This window comes from Pipistrellus kuhlii, unplaced genomic scaffold, assembly GCF_014108245.1.
Source record: "Pipistrellus kuhlii isolate mPipKuh1 unplaced genomic scaffold, mPipKuh1.p scaffold_m20_p_5, whole genome shotgun sequence".
Classification (NCBI taxonomy): domain Eukaryota; kingdom Metazoa; phylum Chordata; class Mammalia; order Chiroptera; family Vespertilionidae; genus Pipistrellus; species Pipistrellus kuhlii.
In genome coordinates, this window is record NW_023425551.1 from 63,681,676 (window position 1) to 63,703,593 (window position 21,918).

General features: G+C 39.3%; 1 protein-coding gene across 1 annotated transcript in view; it reads left to right on the top strand.

Moving 5' to 3' along the window:
- Positions 1 to 2,759: 2,759 nt before the first annotated feature.
- COL21A1 (collagen type XXI alpha 1 chain) overlaps positions 2,760 to 21,918 on the top strand; it is a 167,375-nt gene continuing 148,216 nt past the window's right edge. Inside the window, exon 1 of the mRNA XM_036414888.2 lies at positions 2,760 to 3,102. The gene's annotated coding sequence lies outside the window, so the exon portion shown is untranslated. The remainder of the gene's footprint in view (positions 3,103 to 21,918) is intronic.

Genomic DNA, 21,918 nt, shown 5'->3' on the forward strand with positions numbered 1-21,918 from the left:
TATTGATTTATATATTTTATTACATTTATTGGGGTAACACTGATTCATAGAATCATATAGGTTTCAGGCATAGATTTCTCTGTTACAAGATCTGTAGACTGCATTGTGTTCCCACCACCAAAAGTCAAATCATCTTCCATCACCTTATATTAGAAGAGCTGGACTTAAGCTTACTGTGCTAATTTTTAATTGTTGTGTAACAAATTACTATAAACTCTGCAGTTTAAAACAACATAAATGGATCCTATCACAGTTTCCATAGAAAGGAAATCTGGGGAAGAAGGGTCTGTGGCAGCAGAAGCTCAGTATGGATAGTGATTAGAGGACAAGGCAGTGAGGAGGTGGGGAGGAAGTGGCAGGTCCTGAGGGTGGAGAGATAAGCAAGGTAACAGCTGAGGAGAAAGGTTGAAGAGTTCAGAGCTTATTTTAGGAGTATTAGACAATCCTGTTGGTGCTTGAGTCAGGACAGGGTCAGATTTACTTTAGAGTGGAAACTATAACAAAGTCCTGTCTTGAGCAATTGGATGAATGGTGGGTCCTCAGCAAAGATAGGGAATGTAGAGAGAAGGAGCAGGTTGTTTTTTTGTTAGTTTGTGTTTATTTTGTATTGATGGGGACAGAAAGATAAACTCAGTTTTAACCATATTTTATTTGAAGTGTGTGTCAATTCCTACAAGTGAAGATGTCCAACCAACAGTTGGGATATTGGCTGACATGTGGGGAAAGAAATCTGGTAGACATGCGAGTAGATGAAGGGCTCTTAACCTTTTTGTGGTAGAATAGCAATAAGAAGATCATGCTTTGATATTCTAGAAGAATCTGAAAAACCTCTCCCCAGAAAAAATTAACATATATGTATACAGAATACTGGGTGAAAATTTTAGGGATTAACCGGTTTCCTGATAGCTAACCATGGATCCCATGTTAAGAACCCTAACTATCAAAGAAGCTATGGAAATGGGTAATATGGCTGAAGTAGAGTTCACTGGGAGAAGAGAAAGCTTAGGGCTGAGCACTTAGAGATAGAAGAAAAGGACTCCATAGCAGAGACAGACAGGCAGGTGAAAGGTTAATAAGGACAGGGAAAGAAAATATTTCAAGATGAATAGAGTAGGGACCAAGTAGGTCAAAAACTACTGAGATTCAGAAAGGAAAGAACTGACAGGTAGTCTGTGCAACAGTCTTAACAAAAACTGTGACTGTAATAACATAGGGTGGAGCTTCGGTAACTATAGATCACTCGGCTCCATCATCATCCTTCTGAATCAGAATCTGATAAAGTACCACTGGTCCACTGAATATTGGAGATGGTTAGCAAACTTGGCTGGAGCAGTTTCACGAAGTGGTAAGAAGACCAGTGTCTAATGAGTTGGGATAGGAGAGCCTGGAGTACATTCAAATAAGGTATTTAAGAGGAAAAGTTTAAAGATAAAAAAGATAATGAAGCCACCAATGGTGTGATTTCTAAGGAGATAGAGGTGGGACAGAGAAAATGTGGGGGAGTCCTTTTCTATTTTAATAGATGCAAAGCAGAAAGAGTTGAGTGTAGGTTTGGTTTTGGCAGGCTTTGGTTTCTCTGCAAAGTAGAAGATGTCATTTGCTGAGAATTTGGAATGTATTCTCTTCATTAATAAAAGTATTGTTTGAAATTGTTATCCATATCTTCATATCGGAAATTATTTTTATATGTTCATTGATATGACCCATGAGGGAACATATTTGCATAACAATGGGCTATAACAGGAATGTACAATATAAATGAATGAAGAAATGTAAGAAATGATTATCATTCCTGTTGTTTCTATCTGATCTTGAATTCAGTAGGATTGGATACTGAAGGAAGCCATTTCTTTATCAAGTGTCTCTCTTGGGGAGATAGTTATCCACTCATTCATTCCGCTGATATTTATTAAACACCTATTATGTTCCAGATATTGCTTTAGATGCAGTGGATAAAGCTGGGTATAAAACCCATTCTCTGTTCTCATAGAGTTACTTTGAGATGGAATCAAAACAAAAGAGTAACAAAAAAATAATAAAATTTAGAAGAAGTGGGGTTAGGGGATGGGCATGATTGTGGGGGTTTCCATTTGAATGGGTTGTGCAAGAAGGACTCTCCGGAAGTGACACTTGAGACTTGAATGAGGAGAAGCAGGCATTCAGGATACGGTCTGGAGCAGAGCTTGGGAAACAGAAGAAATAGCAGATGAGAGAACACACTGGTGTAGATAGGAAGGTACACAGGCCATAGTGCAGGGAAGCAGACTGAGGAGTGGGGAGAGTGGCAGGTGAGAGCCACCTGCGGGCCAGAAAGCAATGGAGTGCTGGGCACAGGAATGTTTAGGAACTTCCTGATGGCACTGTGAAGAATGGACTAAAAAGGGGCAGAGCACAGAGCATCCTTTTATTGCCACAAGGATGCAGTGCCCTGTTCCAGAACTTCCCTGCATCTCCTAATCCTCGGAGGTAACTGCCTATCTGTCTGAGAGCGACTCCTCGCAGGTTTTCCGGCAGCTATTACCTTAGGTTAAAGGCAGGTACAGCAGCCCCTCTGCTGTTGGGCGGATTAGGGTGGTTCACAGAGGCGCCCCGGGGCCCTTCTCACAGGCCCAGGGAGGAAGGGCTCCCACCGCCCCCCACCCCCCTCCCCGCTTAGCGCGTGTCCTTTCAACCTCTCAGCTGCCTTATCTTTCCTGCTTCCCGCCCTGCCTTCCTCCTTCTGCTTCCTCCCAGGAATATATTTTGTGGTCCCAGCAGGGTCTGAAGTCTGTTTCTATCAGGCTTCCACTAACAGCTCGCACTTGGAGATCCAGATCCAAAACCCACCCTCTGGCCTTCGCCCCGGAAAGAAGGCGGGTGGGGAGCGCGAACCTTATCTCCAGCGCTCCGCCTCCCGGGGGCTGAGAGCGAGCTCCCGAGCCGCGGGCTCTGCACTGGCGCCGCCGGGACACGGGCTCCGGCTCCGGACGGACCGAGGGCGGCAGACCCGCTGCAACCCAGCCTTTCTCCGCTCTGGGGCTGCTCCACGCCGGGACACCCTGTATTCCTGGTGCAGAACGCAGCTGCCTGCGAGGGCAACCCTGGCCCCAGACGCCGCGCCAGGTAAGGTGACCCAGCTTTCTCCTCTCTCCTGGCCGGAGTGACCCTTCGGGGGCCCCGGAGCTGGCTCCCCGGGGCTGCAGTGGGCATGCTGGGGGTGCTGAGGGTGCAGTGTTCTCCTGGCGCTGACCTGCCCCGTGAGCCTGGAGGTGGACTCCTCGCCCAGCTTGGAGGATGGGATGTCCGAGTTTGTCTTGCAAAGTGCCTTGGGTGTTCATGGATATAGAGATTCCCTGGTAGTCTATTTCTGCCTTCGTGTTTGGCCTCTGAGAATGAATAACATGAGGGGAGTTCCTTCTCTAAACTCACCTCTCTCTGCCTTTGTCTCCTTGGAAGGGGCTGTGGCATCCACACGCGGGGGTCCCCGGTGACGGGAAGCGGGGCGCCCAGGGCTGGGGGCTGCGTGGGGTGGGCCAGCAGTTCTTCATAGACTCGCCAGTTAATAAAATTCCGTGCTTGAGCAGCATCCCAGGCCAATGAAATCAGAATATCTGGGAGCCGGACTGTGGGCCTCCACATTTAGGAAACTGTTATCAGGTGATTCCCATGTGAAGTAGATTGGGAGCCAGTGAGTGGGAGCAGTGGCTCTCAAGGTGTGGTCTCTGGCCCGCAGCTTCAGCTTCACCTGGGAACTCTTAGAAATGCAAAATCTTGGGCGGAGCTGACACTGGGAGCAGGACCCAGCTCTCTGTGTCAGCGAGCCCTCCGGTGACGCTAGAGTTTGCGGACTTGGAGAGCTTGGCTTGGATCTGAGCTAGGGTAAGGGCAAACACCTGCAAAGTCCCCTCCCCAGCGGGGTGTGGGAGGAAACAGACCATTTTTGGAAAATCTAAGTTACACTGTGGACTTTTGAGGATCCCACAAAGGACAGATGCTTGCCATCATCTGGAGCAATTTTTACATAGTATAATTAGCATATTTGCTTTAGGAGAGATTAGGAATTTTTTTTTTCCAGAGTTGAAATGAAGCCAAAGAAGAAATGTATATGAGAGTCTTCTAGCTGTAATCACACGGATCTTTGGCCCCCCGATGACATGATCCCACATCAGTCCTGTCATCAGCACACATTACAGGACTCATATGCAGTCTCTTTTTAAAAAGCAATTGGAGGTTTCAGGGATTCGTGCCAATTCTCCAGAGTGAGAGGGAATTCAGCATTACAGGTCTCTGGAATGTCTGAAGTGGCGCCTGCCTCCTCCTCCCCCTCCTTTTAATAGAGACCTGAGATTTTAAAATTTTGGCTAAAAAAAAAAAAATCCAGCTTTTTCTAAGTCATTAGGACAGAAATAAAAATGGCTTTGCAAATAAGCTTAAGTGGATTAGAAAATCTAACATTGGCTAAAGAAGCTAGAATAGGCATGACTCCAGTCCCAGCACGTGTGCTGGGGTGAACACAGTGCTAACTGTACCAAGACTTTCTGTGCAGAGAATGTTTACTTTCCAAGCTGCTGTCTGTGCCAAGTTACGATTGAGGTATATGAATGTGTTAAGGGACAGGCACTAAGCTTGTGTTGAGAAAACTGGGGAATGGAGGCAGTGGTTAGGAACAGGGGCCTTGGTCTGAGGCTCAAGCTGCAGGTTCCACACCTGTTGGTCTGCAGTACCATGCTCTTGGGTGGTGGCATAAATTCACCAAGCCTCACTTTTCTCATCTGTAAAATGGGGACTATAGTAGTATAATGCATACTTCAAAATTGTTGCCTGAGTTAAATGAAATAATTCTTCTAAAGTGTTTCACGGAGTAAATGAAATATGTGTTAGCTTAAAATGTGCACATACCACACACAAACTGGAAGGAAAACAAAAACCTAATTCAAACACCTTGATATAAAAAGTACAGATACTGATAACATGATTCTGTACCTTGAAAGTAGTCCTGATTCTCCTTTAATTTCAATGATAAAATGACTATTAGATTTCTAGCTTGAGTACCATTTTATGACTTATCTTGCATCTTTTTAAATTAAATTTATTGGGATGACACTGGTTAATAAAATTATATAGGTTTCAAGTGTACAATTCTATAATGCATCATCTTTGTTTCATTGTGTGTGTGTGTGTTTTTTTTTTTTTGTGTGTGTGTGTGTGTGTTTACCACCCAAAGTCAAATCTCCTTCTGTCACTATATATTTCACCTCCTTTACCCTTTACTACCTCCCCTCTCTCCTTTTCTAATGGTAACCAGCATATTGTTGTCAGTATCTATGAAATTTTGTTCATTTAAAGTTTTATATCTTACATATGAGTGAAATCATATGATTCTTGACTTTTTCCATCTAATTTATTTCACTTAGCATGATATTTTGAAAATTCATCCATGTTGTCCTAAATGGCAGTATTTCATCTTTTCTTATGGCTGAGTAGTATGCTATTGTATGTATATACCGCATCTTTATCTAATCACCAATCAAAGGACACTTCTGTTGTTTCCATGACTTAACTACCATGGATAATGCTACAGTGATCACAGTGGTACAGAGATCTTTTTGTGAATAAAGGCTTTCATATTTTTCAGGTAGACACCCAAAAAAAGGGTTGCCAGCTCATATTGTAACTTATTCTTAACTTTTTGAGGAACTGCCATACCGTTTTCCTTAGTGGCTGTACCAGTTTACATTCCCACCTGCAGTGAATGAGGTTTTCTGTTTATCCACAATCTCTCCAATACTTGTTATTACTTGTCTTGTTGATAATAGCTATTTTGACAGGTGTGAGGTGGTATCTCATTGTAGTTTTGATTTGCATTTCAAATGGAAAAGTTTATACCCTTCTTTCATGAAAGAAGTCAAACTTGCATGACTTCTAAAAGACAAAACATAATCCAAGTTCCAGTATATAAACATCTTAGTGACTCCTCCATTCAGGAAATCAGGATACTGTTGAAATTACAATTTAATGTTATTAAATTGAATAGAATTAGAATCTAATGTTATTAAATTAAATGTAATTACATTTTAATGTAAGTAGGGTTTTTTGTTTGGCTCACTGTGTATGAAATGAATAGCTGTGGGGATGAAAAGGGAAGATCAGAGGCACATCTCTTGATGGGAAAAATGAAGGCTTGTGGAAGCAAATTCAGACTCTCAGAACTCAAATTAGTGTTCTGGATAATTTAACTAAAGAGCTAAGAGAGTATGTGATGTTGCAATTCAGTGACAGGAGGTGGCCAATTAGGAACGATCAATATTGCAATGCCCTGCAGTAGTTTTATAATTCTCCATAAGGCCTGGAGCAGAGATGATCATAAACAACTCTGTGTAATTGCACTTGATTTTCATAACCTGGCTCATTTAGAAAGGTTTTGATAAGAGTTACCTGGCATTCATTTGGGTTCATTTTGAGGACCTATTTGTTTTAAAGTGAATTGTTTTACTATTAAATCCAGTCTTGAAAGTCTTGTGAGTAAACACATCATAGAAGATGGGTACATGTTTTAATTTTGTCATTTATTATCTTTAGATTACACTGCTTAGCATGCAATAATAATTCTTTAGCTTGATTCATTATCATTCTTGTGAAAACAAAGTTGAAATGCTTATTTCTTGCAGGTGGTTTAATCTCACTCAAAGAGAACTAGCCATGGATGCTGAGTTTCTCAACTTTCTCCACCTCATGATTAAAGACACATTCTTTTTCCTAGTTCTTCTTTTTTTTTTTTTAATCTTTATTGTTGAAAGTATTACATATGTTCCCCATTTCACCCTAGCTAGTTTGGTTCAGTGAATAGAGTGTTGGCTGTCATACTGAAGGGTCCTGGCTTAGATTCCAGTCAAGGGCACATACATTAGTTGCAGGCTTTCCCCTGGCCCTGGTTGGGGCCTGCACGGGAGGCAACCAATCAACATATCTCTCTCACATTGATGTTTCTCTCTCTTTGTCTCTCCCCATCCCTTTTACTCTCTCTAAAAATCAATGGAAAATATCCTTGGGTGAGGATTAACAACAAAAAAGACATACACTCTTCAGCCAGTCTGCCTAGCCTTGCTCCTGACTCTGTCGTTTGAAATTGGACAAGTTACATACCCCCCCCCCCCCCACTTTTTTTTTTTTTTTTTTTTTTTTTTGCTTTGATTTCTAATTAGTAAAAATGGGGTCATAGTACCTACCTCAGAAGGATTGTTGTAAGGAGTTGACATATATGAGTTTTTCTTTAACAGTGTCTGGCTCATAGTAAATACTTGATAAGAATTTGCAATTCTTTTTTTTTAATATATATTTTTTATTGATTTCAGAGAGGAATCAAGAGGGAGAGAGAAAAAAACATCATTGATGAGAGAGAATCATTGATCGGTTGCCTCCTGCATGCTCCCTACTGATCAAGCCCATAACCTGGGCATGTGGCCTTGATTGGAATTGAACTCTGGATCCTTCAGTCCGCAGGCTGAACGTTCTATCCATCGAGTCAAACCAACTAGGACAGAATTTGCAATTCTTTTACTGTGGACATTAATGAATGATTTAAGCCGTGGTTGGCAAACTGTGGCTCTTGAGCCACATGCAGCTCTTTGGCCCCTTGAGTGTGGCTCTTTCACAAAATACCATGGTCTGGGCGAGTTTACTTTGAAGAACTGGTGTTAGAAGAAGTTTAAATTAAAAAAAAATTGGCTCTCAAAAGAAATTTCAATTGTACTGTTGATATTTGGCTCTGTTGACTAATGAATTTGCCGACCACTGATTTAAGCTGAAGCTCTCCTTTCTGTTTTTACCTAGGAAAACGACCCTAAAAAAGAAGTAGCCATTTACATGATCTTCATTTGATGTGTGTGTGTGTGTGTGTTTTTTTTTGTTTTTTTTTTTCGTTTTTTTTCTTCTGTTTTAGCTAGTGGGGGAATTTGTTTTCAGAATACATGAAGTACTTCAAGTTTCTCAGAAAATAATACAACATTTTGAACATCTGTAAAAATTCCCAGATATGAATGCTGCTGGCCAGAGACCACACGTTAAGAGTCACTGCTTTAAGTCAATGGTTCTCAAACTTGACTGCACTTTGGAATCACTTAAAAACAGCTGTTTAGAATGCTGACGCTCAACCTCATTAAAAGTATTTTAATTTGTTTGGTTAATTTATTGTGGAAAGAAATAATGTAATTGTGTTTTTTATAAAGAGAGATCTATTTACTACATCCATGGGATTCCCATGTACTCATAAACTTTTTATAACAGGGAGATTCGATTTTTAAATAATATAAATGAAGAAACAGGCTTGGAGGCATCATTCTTGGCTAAGGCTCATGATGGCCCTGGATAGCAGCTCAGGTTTCCTGTCTTCTACTCAGCATTTTTTTTTTTTTCATTCAACTACTTTCTGAAAAATCAGATCATGTAACAAGAGGCACATAATCCAGGAGAGGGTGTTTTTGGAACACTATAGGTCTTGTCCTATTTAACCTAGTTTGATTTCAGGGTTATTTATTCCAATGATTTCCTTAATGAAAAACCACTGAAAATAATATGTGTACAATGACAAGAAATCTGTAGGTATCTGTTGTGAAAAGGATAATCTTTTCCACTAGTTTATCTTTTCTAAGGATTTAATTTAGTCCTCCCACCCCCTTTTATTGTCTTTTTGACATTTTGGTTTTCACTAATGAAAAAACTCAGAAGATATGGTTGAAAATTTCAGGAAACATTGACAGTTTTCTCAAGTCCAAGTTTGGTGACCTTCTGGGAATGCTGCCAGTGGCTTGTGTTAGAGTCAGTGTTTAGTTTTTGTTTTGACTTGTCTTGTTTTGATCTAGGTCAATTTAGCCATGATTGCAGTGTTTCGTTACCCCTTAACTATTTGTTTTTACAGTGACTAGTGTTAAGAACAAAAGATTAAGGACCAAGAAAATTTCCTTTTTAAAATTTAAAGTAAAAAAACATTCTAGCTCTAACCTGTTTGGTTCAGTGAATAGATGTCTGCCTGAGGACTGAAAGGTCCCAGGTTTGATTCCATGTACCTTGGTTGTGGGCACATCTCCACTGGGAGGTGTGCAAGAGGCAGCTGATCGATGTTTCTGTCTCATTGATGTTTCTAACTATCCCTCTCCTTCCTCTCTGTAAAAAAGCAATAATATATATATATATTTTTTTAAAAAGACATTCTAATGAAGTTTGAACTCTATAGAAAGTTTGTTCCACTAAAATTATTCTTTGGAAATTGTTTTTTAATTTTTTAAAATTTGTGTAATGGTTAAATGAAAACAAACATTCAGAAAATATGTATTATATTTTTATGGTGATTTTTCAAATCCATAGGAGGTGCAATGATTGAAACAACTTATTGAAATATATATTTTTTAAAATTCTGAAACTTTTATAGATGAATTTTGCTACTTTATTGGGAAGAGAGAGATTGATTCCACCTCATGGGATTTGTGTAGGCATGTATTTTCTAGTTGTAACCTGAATAAATACAGCATTAAAGATAAAACAGGGAGAAATATTCTTTGTAAGGACTCAACCATTCATCAGGTAGTGATTAAGTGCCTACCAAATGCCTCGCTATCCTCAGAGGATTCAGAGAAGTTGCTAACTTCAGTTTAGTTAGTCTATTAATAGCCAATTGGAAATTTCTTTTAAATGGAAAATTCCCTTCAATTTATTATATAAAAATAACATTTTATAAATATCTTTAAGTGAAAAAACGTATAAGACAAAAAGTTTTCATTTAAATTTAGAAAGATCTATAAGCATAGCATGATGTATCACTTAGTTTCTCCTCAATCCATGTTTTTGTTTGTTAATCCTCACCTGAGGATATTTTTTCCATTGCTTTTCAGAGAGAGTAAACAGGAGGGAGGGAAGAGAGCGAGAGCAAGAGCGAGAGCGAGAGCGAGAGAATGATGTGAGAAAAACACAGGTTGCCTCCCACATATACCCTGACCAAAGGTGGAAAAGGAATCCGAATCCATGGGTAAGTGCCCTTGACTGGGAATCAAACCCTGGGCCCTTTGGTGCACAGGCTGATGTTCTAATCACTGAGCACACCATCCAGGGCTCAAACCATTTTTGATTTTCACTGGACCTAATGCCATGGGTCAATCTGTAGAAAGTGCTGGATGTGGTTTGAAGGTATATCTTAGCAAGAAGTGGAGAGGTTATCTCAATAAGGCACCATTGAGAAGGTAAACATCCTAGGTCCTGAAAATGTAGAAACTCACCCTTCCCTTTCAGCAATCTGCCTTTTCATAATTTTACAGTGCCTTTACTTTTCACATTCTGATCAAATCATTAGTCACCTAGCACCTCTGGGTTAAGGTTTGATATGAGAATGAAATAAAAGCTGTGGGGATCAGGGATAACATGGCAACTGTCTTAACCAGAATGGTACTGGCAGAATCACCTTCGTGGGTCTCTTTGGAATGAGGCGGGAGCAGGGATGAAAACAGCCGGTGGGATTCAGAGTTCTTGACGGCAAGGAAAGGCACATGGAGCCTATTATGAATTCCTGTCTATTTAGTGAAAGCAAACATGTGAGTGTGTAGTGAGTAATACAGTCCAAGTTACATGTCATTTCTCTGCCACTATTTAAATAACAGTACTAATATTTATAGGCTAACTACTAGATAAATAGATGTTCTCATTATTTCTAAGAAGGATCTGAATGAGAAAATGGAGAACTTGCTTTCTCATCCCAGCCTGCTACCAACTTATTGAAAAGTTAGTAGTTTAGAAAAGCCTATGGTGAGGGAGAGCTGGGTAGGTGTGACTGTAAAGTCTTCTTTCATTTTGCTGTTTGCATTTTTTTTATTTTTCTTGGTCAAAAGCACCCTTGAAAGTATCATGGACCATGTAAAGAATTGCAGCTTAGAGCATCCATACAGTTTAAGTCACTGTGGGGGCATCCGTTGGGCAGTCAATCTACTGAGAAATGGAGAATGCATTCCTAAAATGCCTTGTTTGCATACTTCTTGAATGTGCACTGAAGATGGATGTTACTGTGCATGAGGAATAATGAAATAACAGATCTTTTTATTTCCAGAAAAGTTTAATGATGGCTGAACAATTTTTTTCTTTGGCCTCCATTTGGGAATCCTATATAATAAAGATGTAATATGCAAATTGACCATCACTCCAACACACAAGATGACCGCCCCTATGTGTTCAAAGATGGCTGCCCCCATGTGGACACAAGATGGCCACCACAAGATAGCAGCAGGGGAGGGCAGTTGGGGGCAAACCAGGCCTGCAGGAGAGGGCAGTTGGGGGCGACCAAGCTGGCAAGGGAGGGAAGTTAGAGATGACCAAGACAGCATGGGAGGGCAGTTTGGGGTGACCAGGCCTTTAGGAGAGGACAGTTAGGGGCAATTGGACCAGCAGGAGAGTAGTTAGACATCCATCAGACTGGCAGGAGAGTGGTTGGGGTGATCAGGTTGGTAGGCAGAAGTAGTTAGGGGCAGGCTGGTGAGCAGTTGGGAGCCAGCAGTCCTGGATTATGAGAAGGATGTCTGATTGGACCTAAATGGGCAGTTAGACATCCCCGAGGGGTCCCAGATTGGAGAGGGTGCAGGCTGGGATGAGGGACACCACCCTCCTTCTCCTCCTTGCATGAATTTCATGCACCGGGCCTCTAGTCTATAATAATAAAAGCATAATATGCTAATTAGGCCAGATGTCCTTTTGGACGTCCTTCCTCTCGACAAAGCTGCAGTCGAGATTCAGAATTTCATGAATTTCATGTATCAGGCCTTTATATATGAAAGGTTAATATGCTAAGTGTTCATCCGACTGGTCACTATGACATGCACTGACCACCAAAAGGCAGACACTCAACACAGATGTGCACTGGCCATTTACAGAGAAAAAGCCCTGTGGACCTGGCACCCACAGAGCAACACTCGGCTTCCCCCAAGTGGGACATAAGTCCTGCCACCGCCCCAGAGCAACAGCCCACCAAATCACAGCCGACACTGCTGAGATCCCATGGTGCATAATGCAGCCCACAGCTCAGCACAGCCCAGCCTGGAAACCATGGCTGTGGGCTCCAGGCAGCAATACCCAGCTTCATCTCCTTAACAACTGGCCTCCATGCAGTTTCTTTTTCTTTCTTTTTTTAAAAAAACATATTTTGTTGATTTTTTTACAGAAAGGAAGAGAGAGGGATAGAGTTAGAAACATCGATGTGGGAGAATCATCGATCAGCTGCCTCTTGCACACCTGCCACTGGGGATATCCCTGCAACCAAGGTACATGTCCTTGATTGGAATCGAACCTGGGACCCATCAGTCCACAGGCTGACGCTTTATCCACTGAGCCTAACTGGTTCTGGCTCTATGCAGTTTCTTCAGCATAGGAACAAAACTTGCTTTATAGCCAGGTGCGAATACTTTACACTTTAACCAAATGTTTGTGAAGCATTTTTCTGTGCCTTATCTCATTTGATTCTCGCAGAAGTCCTGGAGTAGGTAGATAGGAGACTAGTGGAATCCTATTTTCTTTTCATTAGCTGGAAAACAGAGATTTAGAAAGTTTAGAAATTTGACCCAACTGAAAAGAAGTAAGAAATGGTGGACCTTGAAAATGATATCAGGTTTTCCACTGTGCAGAATATAGTCAAACACTGCTGCAGTTAAATATTTTACCCTTTGTTATCCCTGGATGATCTACAATAATAATCTGCTTTGTGTTGATATTTACTGTTATGTTGCTAACAATTACTTGAAAGAGAAGTTGGGGTGCTTCACTGGGCTAGAAGAAGTTTAGCTAAATCAGAAAGCAGATCTAATTAAGCAAGTTTATTCTGTATCTATAAAAGGCTAAGTCAATTCTGTGTCCTAAAAATGAGCACGTTCATAAATTAAATGAAGAAATTTTGGATATACTCAATGGAGATTTTCACACCTATTTGAGTGATGGTTGATTCCATTGATTCAATGGATGATACTGAAAAGAAAATTTTTCCCATCAAATTTCTCAATAGTATTACTCCTTTAGGAATGCCATGTCATAAATTAAAATTGAAAATAGGTGCAATCATCATGCTACTGAGAAATCTTAATAGTAAATGGTGTCATTGTAATGGTACTAGATTTATTATCACAAGATTGCAATCTAACATAATTGAGGCTGAAATATTAACCAGATCTGATTTGTCCCTGTCTGACACTGGCCTCCCATTTAAATGAATTTGAAGACAGTTTCCCAGGGTGACAGCATTTGCTATGACTATTAAATCACAAGGACAAACTCTAGAAAGAGTAGAAATATTCCTACCTGAACCCGTTTTAGGACATGGTCAGTTATATGTTGCTTTCTCTCGAGTTTGAAGAGTGTGTGATGTTAAAGTTAAAGTTGTAAATACTTCATCACAAGGGAAATTAGTCAAGCACTCTGAAAGTGTTTAATGTGGTATACAGGGAAATATTAGAATAAGTTTAATCACTTTATCAGTCATTGTTTGAATCAATGTTGTTTTTAAATCATGTTTTTGTTGCTTTCATATCATGTCTTTGCTGTTATATCATGTTATTGTTTATTTATTAATCAATTTATTATTTTCATGTACATTTTACTAATTTTCTTTCACCTCTGACACTTTTTTTTAATAGAAAAAGGGTGAATAGTGATATTAAAATATTCCTTCTAATTAATTTCTTTTCAATGTGCATGAATCTGTGCACTGGGCCACTAGTTATATAAATAATGTTCATTGGCCTTTTCAACACTTGAAATTTTTTTTTTGATTCTGGATTATGGGCTTTGTGAAGGAAATCATGCTTATATGAATAATGAAATTATATTTTTAAGCTTTAAATTACATGTTTCTCAAAATGTTAACAGTTGTGTTTGGGTGGCAGAATGATAAATATTTTCTACTTGCTTTTGTTTATTTTTGTTTGTTTGTTTGTTCTTAATCCTCACTCAAGGATATTTTTTCATTGATTTTTAGAGAAAGTCAAAGAGAGAAGGAAAAAGAGAAACATCGATGTGAGAAACACATTGGTTGGTTGCCTCCTGTACGTGACCTGATCAGGGCCCTCACTGGGGAGGAGCCTCCAACCAAGGTGCATGCCCTTAACTGGAATCAAACCCAGGATCCTTTGGTCTGTAGGCCGACGCTCTAGCCACTGAGCCAAATGGTTAGGGTTATTTTTTTAATTATACATGTATTACTCCTTCAATGCAAATTGAGCATAACTACATGCTTTGTTGACAGAAACATTTGAAATTATAATTTTGAATTCCCATACAAATGAGAGATAATGATGTAACAATGTGATTAATTTATGTCCCTGTAACTTATAAAGCACATATTATGCCAGATGTGCTTTTTAAATATCAGACACACAGATAGTAACAATCTGGCTAAAATTACATGAGAAAAAAAATTTAAAAGCAGAATTGGTTTATTACCTCTTGTGAATGCCAAAAGAATATTATGTACTGTACTGTAAACATTGAGGCCATATAAGACAATAATTAAAATCATGGGTGTTGTGCAGTGGTGGCCCTGTCACTTAGGACCTATGTGACCTTGTGACCTTGTGCATGGCATCAAACCAATTAAAGCTTAATATCCCCATCTGTTAACTGAGGAACATAGCACCTATTTCACAGTGTGGTCAGGAAGGTTAAATGAGATAATGCAAATAGACATGAGGAGCATAGAGCCTAGCCAAAAAAGTACTCAAATTAGCTTAAAATTGTTTTTTATCACAAGTACAGTATTCTCTTTCTAACTTTTCCCCATGGATGTCAGGGTTGGTTGTCATTCCACAACCCTATTCCATTGCTGCTTAGGATAGAAGTTCTTGTGGTTGTTCCTATGTTAATTGTCTCATTAACTCTATTATTATTTGTGGCTGTGGTTAGACCTATGTTCTCCTAAGTTCAACATATATTATATATATATCAGTAAATTTTTACAAAGTATTTAAACTAAGCATGACTTCTACCCAGCCCAAAACAAAGCAAATCAAAATGCCATGATGAAATGAATCTAACTGACAGATATCAGAACCCTGGAAAAAAGCATGCATTTTAAAAAGTATGTTTTTATTGACTTCAGAGTGATGTAGAGGGAGAGAAACATCAATGATGAAAGAGTCATTGATTGGCTACACCCTGCATGCCCCATGTTGGGGATCAAGCCCACAACCTGGTCATGTGCCCTGACCAGAAATCACTGACCTCCTTGCTCAACCACTGAGCCAGGACAGCTGGGCTGAATATTTTTGATCTCCAACTCCTTATAAATGATTTAATTAAATGAATGTTTGGGCAGTTATCAATATAAGAGACTTAGGGTCATTTGTGCATTTGTGTTTTTTATAACTGTGACTATAAGTATTTTTAATTTTTAGGTGGTAATTTCAGATTTGTCATTTTTGGCCAGACCTGTTACATTATTAAGTGCTAAACCTGACTCATGCAATGAGTTTGTGCATTTTAAGTGTTTCTACATCATCTTGGATATGGCTGTCCAGTTGAATTCCAAAATTTTCTTCTAGTAACTTGCCATGTGTTTTAGCTTTGGGCCTAAAGCAGCCTATTTAAGTCTAGAAAAGCAATTATAATTTCACATTTTCAAACTCGATTTGAATACTAATGACAAATTTAAAAATAAATGTGTGTATGCTTATTCCTTTTTCCAGTTTTATCCACAAAGATGAGTATTTATTATAAACTTAGCAGAAGAAAAAAAGTTTTCTTTTCGTTTCTTTTATTGCCTTAGTAGTTTCAATCCTTAGGCAAGGCCACTCTATTTTATCTGAAGCTGTTTTCTTATTCAAAGCTATGTTTTCAAGGAACCCACTTATTCAGAGTTACAGTCTTGCCAAACTTCTTCAGAGTGCAAGACTTTGCTACTATTACTCTGTACTCTAGAGAATTTCAAATCGTGGCTTTTATTCCTTCAAAATCTTTCTGTTTTCTTAAGGTCGGCTATTGGTTCTAAGGTAAAGAGAATGGAAGAGGGTGTATTTTATTATCTGCAAAAGTTGTAAAAATGGATTTCAGTTTCTCTAACCATTATTCTCATTAGAGAGTTTGGAAGTTTTAAGTGGAAAATTTCAGGAATTTTGATATATCAAGGGGGTAGAGGGGCCACAGGAACTCCCAAGGAAGTCAATAATGTGTATTTCATCACTTTCACAGCGAGGATTTATTGGTGACTATAAAAACATTAAATAGGTGCTATATGCAAAAGACAAGAGATGTGATAAACCAGATAATGTCAGTGGCTACCAGGGTGCCTAGTAGATTGAGGTTCCATGACTTCAGGTACTTGTCAGACAGATGGGAGGTGGACTATTTAAATATAATTTTGAGGAAGCAAAATAGGCCTCTGCAATTGATCTTCAAATGGTCGAATACTGGAGGTAGACACTATGGAAGATATGGTCTGTTTCTTTCATGATTTGCTTCATAGAGGAGGTGGGGCTTGAACCTGCTTGTGAAGCATATTTCAGTTTGAACAAATGGTTCCGTTTAGATACACATTCTAGTCAACATACATCACTGGGCTGGAAATGATCCTTCAAATAATTATTGTTTGCAATACAAATATTGTTTATACCACCAGTATTTGATGCCTTAACCTCTCTCTCTCTAGCATACCTAATGTGCACATTCCCCAGTACCAGGAACATCCAATGATGGATGGGCCACTTTCAGTGTTAGGGACATCCCCATTTATTTAGAACTTCCCTCGAGTTAAACTGAAAACGTCCTCTCTGGAATTTCCAGGCATTGATCCTAATTCTGTACTCTGGGAGTGACGAGGACAAGTTAATTTCTTTTCCACATGGCAGTCTTGTGAATATCTGAAGACAAGTGAAACACCCTATTCTAAAACTGCTCACTTGCAGCTATCTGGAGTTACATCTCCAATCTGGTCAGCCTTTCCTGGTCACACTGCATTTGATTCTCACTGACTATTGGTTGCTGAATAGAAAGGGTGCATGCAGCCTGTTTCTTTTTCTCTCTCAGAGCCCAAGACCAAATGAACTGTTGGCAACCAGTTCGCACTAATGACTTCAGTTTACCACTGGCTAAGACCTTTCAGCCTACTCAGACCTCCTGCTAGTAAGCCAACTGATTCCTATTGGGCCTTCTACTAACCAGACTTTGACTCCCAGGATTTTCCTGGGTTTCTTTTGAATTTTGTCTTCTTGCAGTTGGTCCATTATTTATCCAGGTGAGATCTTCTGAATCCAAAATCTTTCATTTAGTTTGAAATCTGTTTTAGCTTAGCTTTGAATGGAAATTGATTTGCAGCTCATCATTGCACTCACCCAAATTACAAATATCTAATTAAATGCCCAGGGACAATGGCAGAGTTCTAAAATATGTCACTAGAAACTTCCTACTAGGTTGGCATAGGTATTACTCTTCATTGAGGAGCCATTTAATTAGTTTTATATTAAGCTTGCATTTATCTGTTTTCAGTGAGCGTGGTATTCTAATGTCAGCCTAGTATTCCATCAGAGAACTGTAGGTCAATTCTATATGATTTATTCTTGGCCCTTAACAAGTGTTTTAGGTAGATTTCTTGTTTTAATCACCATAGAGATGGATTTATACACACACACACACACACACACACACACACACACACAAATCTGAAATTTCTGAATTCTAAGTAGCAAATTTAACCTGTTAAACTTGATTACAATTGCTAACATATTTGGACTTTTCTTTTTCATGCTACTGGGTTTTTATTTTTACCATGCTCTCTTGTTATTTATTACAATGATTATTATTATTTTTTTAAATTATTTTTTAAAATATATTTTATTGATTTTTTACAGAGAGGAAGGGAGAGAGATAGAGAGCTAGAAAAGTCGATGAGAGAGAAACATCGACCAGCTGCCTCTTGCACACCCCCTACTGGGGATGTGCCCGCAACACGGGTACATGCCCTTGACCGGAATTGAACCTGGGACCTTTCAGTCCGCAGACCGACGCTCTACCACTGAGCCAAACCGGTTTCGGCTATTTTTTAAAATTTTTGTTTGGAATTAAGTTGGCTTCATTTTCTTCTCCTACCAGTCATCCCTGGAAGTTATATCCTTGTTTATACAATAATGGTTACCATTATATTTCTACTAGAGGCCTGGTGCACAAAATTTGTGCACAGGGGTGGGGGGTGTCTCTTAACCCAGCCTGGACCCTCTCCAATCTGGGACCCCCCAAGGGATGTTTGACTACCTGGGTGAGGAGCTGATGGCTGTTTGCAGGCTGGCCAAGCCCCCCAGTGGGGACTCTCATCCAATGGGGGTGTGGCCAGTCTGGGTGAGGGGCTAAGGGCTGTTTTCAGGCTGGCCACACCCCCCAGTGACCCTTGCTCCCAGCCCCTCCTTTTTTTCTTTCTTTTTTTTTTTCTTTTTCAGTGCCTCCTTTAGCAGAGGCCAAGGGCTGGAAGCAGGTATCTGGGATTTATTTATCTTCTATAATTGAAACTTTGTAGCTTTGAGCAGAGGCCAGCGCTGGCCAAAGCTGGCCAGGTTGGGCGGGAAGTTTGGCTTCCTTCATCACCAGGGGCAACCCAACCCTCCTGTTCACTCCAATTCCATGGCTGCTGCCATCTTTATTGGGTTAATTTGCATACTTGCTCCTGATTGGCTGATGGGTGTAGTGGAGTGATCGTTAATTTGCATGTTTCTTTTTTATTAGTGTAGATATCAATTACAACTTGAGGTTTTCTAATAGCCAGTTAGAATTTTTCCACCACCTCAGAGATAATGTATTTACTCTCTTTACGTTATCTATTTCACCCTCACTGCCTTTTATCCCCCGCTTCCTACCCTGCTCCCCGTTTGAAAACCTGTATTTTATTTCTAGAATGTTACTAATGTTTTAAAGTAACAATTTTAGACAGAAGTTTATTTTGGAGAAATGGTTAGAGGAGAGAGGCAAATTTTGTTCATTTAAAAATAATTACCTCACGAATAGCTTTGTTTGTTTATCTTCTGATAATTTACTGGAGAGAGTGAATAGATAGTCAATATTTGAGTTCTTTAATGTTCAGATGATCAAAATTTTCATAAATATTTCTTTGGTTAAGACAATATTTTCCTATAGAACTTTGAAGATTTTGATCCATTCTCTTTAACCTCACTTCTGTGGTAATCTCTAGACAATCTGAATTTATTTCTCCCCATCCTCCTCCTCATTCCCCACAGAAACTTAGAATTTTTTTGCTTCCTCTTTTGAATTATGATTTTGCACCAATATGTATATAAAGAAGGTCTCCCCCCCACATGTAATTAATTTGGTACTTATGAAACCATTTCAATATGAAGATTCAAAAAAAAATTTTTTAATCCTCATCCAAAGACATGTTTAGAGAGAGGGATGGAGGGTGGGAGAGGTGGAGAGAGAGAGAGAGAGAGGGAATGATGGAGAGGGGGAGAGAGAAAAACATCTATGTGAGAAAGACACATTTATTGACTGCATTTTGTACTTGCCTCAACCAAGGGTGGAATCCACAACCCAGTATATCTGATCTGGAATCTAACTGGCAGTGCTTCAGTGCATAGGATGATGCTTAACCAGCTGAGCCCCTCTGGATGGAATGAAGATTCAAATATTTACTTAGCTCTGAAAGATTTTCATTATTTCTTTATATGTCCATTTTCCTTCTAAAAATTCCTTTTTTAATATTTTGGAAAATCTGTGTCCTTTTCCATTGTAATCTGGTAGAATTCTTCACCCCTCCCTCATCTAGCTACTTTTCAACTATTCTCACATACATCTCTGAATATATTAATTACATTTTAAGTTTTTCTTAACTGTTTCTCTGTTCATTACATGTTTGTTGAGTTTATGGTCTTCCTGCATGATGCTGGTTTCCATTGAATATTTATGTTTGCAGTTTCATGTTTACTACTGTCTGGATATTTTCCCTCTTTACTACAGTTTGCTCCTAAAGCTTGTGGAGTTGGACAATGTCCTAGTTCATTCCTTGTTTTCTGGACGTGGTTGCTTCCAGTGTCTCTTGGGTTTTGTTAGTGAGAAGCCTCCCTGAGGCCTGCTTTCCCAAACTAGTCAAAAAGCCCATACTCACGGCTTCCCATGGGTACAATGGGGAAAAGTTGCATAATATCCAAGAAGCCACTGTTCTTTCTCATTTGCACAAACTGCTTCCTGCCCAGCCCCAGAGGCATCTACCTCTGTCAGGATACTTTTCCTTCTCTGGTTCCTGAGAACCTCCTTTCTTCTGTCGCTGAGTAATGCTATTATGCCCTTGATCTTCCCAGCAGCATAGGTCATGGGGTTAATGAAGGGATTGCGTTCAGTGTTAACCTGACAGCATTTTAAAGCACCTGTAATTGCAGAAAGGAATGGAAATCATTTTGCTGCCTGCTTGATTCTGCCATGAAGTGAACATTTTGGGCCAAGCAGTATGTAGTAGACCATCACAGTTGCTTCTTGATGGGCTGTTGGTACTGTGGTTCTAAGGGTCTTGTTTACAATTTCTTCTGAACACAATTGGATGATGTAGAAAAATAAGAACAGTTCCATTTGCTTAAAGTCTGACATATTGTAATTCTGAGATGCACTTGGCACCTCTCCTAGAGAAATGTCAGTTTTCCAGCATGAATGAAACCCATCCAGTGCAGATGTTGCTGTTTGAGCTCATTAAATTTGAACATCTGTATAAGAGAATGCGACCAATAAACTTTGGAGTGAGCAGTGAAGCATAAGTTTCCCACCTCATGAGTTTTATACACTATAGATGTATTTGATGATAATAATAACACTAACTTAAGTTTGTATACCATAATCCCTTTTATGGCTACTTTCTGCAATAATTTTTAAAATATTATTATATAAATATTTAATGTCACGTTTGACAATTCATTCTTTTTATAATAACAGTCTCACATAGCGGGGATTTAACAATATCTTTCTAAACATCCCACACTGTTCTCATTTGCTAAGGTGTAAACCAACATATATACAAACCAAGATGTTTTCTAGTTCTTTTGGGTTGGTTTTTCCCTCAGAAAGCTTCATTATTTATTCAGCTTGAAGTACAGTGTTGACAGTTTCCAGAATGCCAGGCAGAGCTTTATTCAAATGTAAGAATAAAACACATTCTAATGCCCAATTGTACACCCTCCCTCCACCATTTCAGAAAATCTCTATAAGATATCTCTCCTCGCCAATACTACAAAACTTGATTGTGGTATTTATTTGCTAACTTTTTTGTGTGTGTTTTGAGGAGAACAATGTAAATAGTTTAAGCTCTCCCATTTTAGAATTCAGAACCATATTGCAATCATTCAGCTGAATTTGTGTAGTAATTGTCATTTGTTTAAAAGGAAGAGCATTTTCAAGGAATTATTTTTTTGTCTGATACCTTAGTGATAAAAAAAAAAACAAAACACTGCTATCTTGTAATGATCAGAATAGTGTGCATGTCTTTGGAGCTCTTTGAATGAAACAGAAATGTTAATGATATGGTAATTTGAGTCACACACTGATAATTTGTAGAAAATTCATCATATATTAGATCTAGTAGATTCAGTTTGGAATAATGGGAAGAAATTACCCTTTGTGGGGGGGGGGGGGTTGTTTTAAATGAATTAAATAGGTAAAATATTTTTGAGAATAGAATTGTAGTCAATTTGAAATGGAAGAGATCCTACAACTCACTCATTCATCTCTTCACATCCTGGTTTTAAAGAGGAGATACTGAAGTCCAGCCAGGCTTGTTTTCTTGCCCAGATTCCTAGTGTCCCAGTGGCCTAGCTGGGTCTGGGACAGAAATGGTGGACCAGCTGCCGGTTCAATCCTCTTTCCCCCACACCTACCTGAATAAGGCCAGGAAGGAACTGACTATTGTGACTCATCACTTTTAAACAAGCTACTGTTTCTGAACTGAAT